This window comes from Fragaria vesca, linkage group LG4 (genome assembly GCF_000184155.1).
Source record: "Fragaria vesca subsp. vesca linkage group LG4, FraVesHawaii_1.0, whole genome shotgun sequence".
Lineage (NCBI taxonomy): Eukaryota > Viridiplantae > Streptophyta > Magnoliopsida > Rosales > Rosaceae > Fragaria > Fragaria vesca.
The window spans coordinates 16,588,458-16,590,733 of record NC_020494.1 but is presented as its reverse complement, the minus strand read 5'-3'; positions in this window follow the sequence as shown (position 1 = coordinate 16,590,733).

Sequence of the window (2,276 nt, the reverse complement as noted above, 5' to 3'; positions counted from 1 at the left end):
GTGTATATATATATATATATATATATATATTTATATTCAAGCTTCTACAATTTGTTTGTCTCTTATCATTCTCTCTAAATTTCTCTACCGTAATTTTGGTTTTTTGTTCTTTTTCCCTATAACCAGCAAGTCAAAACCTTCATAATTTAGCACTTAGAATATGAAAGCTTTTCTCAAGAGATATTATATAAAAGAAATATATATATTTGATGGTGTTGATAATGAAATCATCACGAAAAGATTTCAAAATATGAATCGTCGTGACTAATTATAATTACTTTAGGGAGATTTGTTACTTTGTATTTTTTAAGTATTGATGTAATAATTCATACATTTTTATGTTATTCAATTAGATTATTCGATTCGTTTAATATTCATGTTTATACTTTGACCCTTTTAGAGGTAGTTTCTGGCTACACCACTGGTTGTGAGCCTCTTCCTCATTCAAATTTTCCCAATAGTCATTGTTTGCTTCATCTATCTAGTATTGACCTAGCTTCTGGTATAGTATAATCTCCTTCATATCTATATATTTAAGCAATAATATAATTCATACACTAATTTCACAACTTTTTCTAGGACAAAGTGATCACAAAGTGCGAAACTATTACATCTTTAAAAGAGTAGCTAGCTACATATGCAAAGACTACAATATCTTGAAATTTGAAATTGCAGGCAAAACGAACCAACTCGAAAGCATAGTGTAGAGTGGCATATACTTAATTGGTATTTATATCCAAAATGGCGTCTCTGTTTCCGTCCCTGGATTCTTGTTTAGCGCAACCACCATGTATCACGATCTTCATCGAACCGAAAAGAGCAGAACCTGAAACGAAGCACTTCGACCTGAAACTGGGATTCTTTGCTTACTGGGGGAGCTAGGAAACTCCGGCAAAGGGGACATGTAACATGATTAAGACCTGTCCAACGGTCCAAGCAAGCTTTATGAAAGAGATGAGCACATCTCAGTTCTCTCATCTCTTCTCCTTCCTCAATTTTGGTTAGACACACAGCACATTCTTCTTCAAAACTCACAGCAGTGTTGGGGCTCTTGTAGTGGACTGTGCTAAGAGTAGTCTCTGTAGCTTCTGCTAGTGATTCATACTCGTAGTAAGGCCTGGCAAAAGAACAGAAAAGCAAGTAGTTGAAGAGGCAGCTCAACTGGGTAGCAATTTGAACTATGAACTTCCACATTGTTGGTAGATAGAAGAAGAAGAAGAAGAAGAAAAGAAAAATGATAGACTGGAGTGGATCCTGGATTCCTCGGACTTGGGATGGGATATGATGACTTGACGAGGAGTCGAGGACTAAGATTAGGTATTTAAAGAAGAAAGTTAACGAGGAGTCGAAAACCAAGAGTAGGTATTTAAAGAAACCATTGCAAACCACACATTAACATACCACACATTAACGTCCACTTGTCGATCATAGAAGAATGTACTATGAACAAGGCATGCGCGTGATTCATACAAAAAATGAAAGAAGTGGTGAATTGAAAAGTACTTAGTCTTAATTAATCCGTGAAAAACAACATTGATAAGGTTCTGCATGCAGTTAGCAACTCTAACTAAACCTGCTATGTCCTAGGCTCCAGGTCATTTAGATATATGTCAATTCTCATAAATGGTTTGGTTCGATCAATATAAACTTCCAATTGTGAAGTGTTTGCGTAACTCTTTTTTTTCTTTTTTGGTCGAACAAAATGTGTGTCTGATTTCAATTGAAATTGAATCCCAACCATTTCTTTTTCTTTGTGGTTGTTGTTGTTGAGGGGCCTAAATTGTGAACCTTCGTACCCGGCCTTTGCTATAATTCAGGCAGAGATGTGTCAGTGTCCCCTGTCCAGTGTGATCTGTAATTTTCTGGACCAATTCAAATCGTACATGGAGGCCCGGCATGAACAATAATGCATCATATACATGCATGTGAATTGTGAATTCCATGGAAAACGCATTTTTGTGACCGAGAGAGATGACCAAGTTACATGCACACCGAACCAAAATTTACATGCACACCGGTTGACAAGTCTCATATATCAGTTGACAAGTCTCATATCTCTGCTATATTTGAAAGCAAAGTGCTTCTTTTGGTGTTTTGGTGAAGCTTTTTTTTCAATTATTTAAAAAAATTAAGATAGTAGAAATTTCTTAAAGAGCTAAAAATTTTATTTATTTAGGACTTTACCGTAAAACACCATTAGATTTATAAAGAGAAAAAAAAGAACGCGGTAGTTTCATCCCACTTTTCACGGAACAGTTACCTACAAAAAAAAAAAA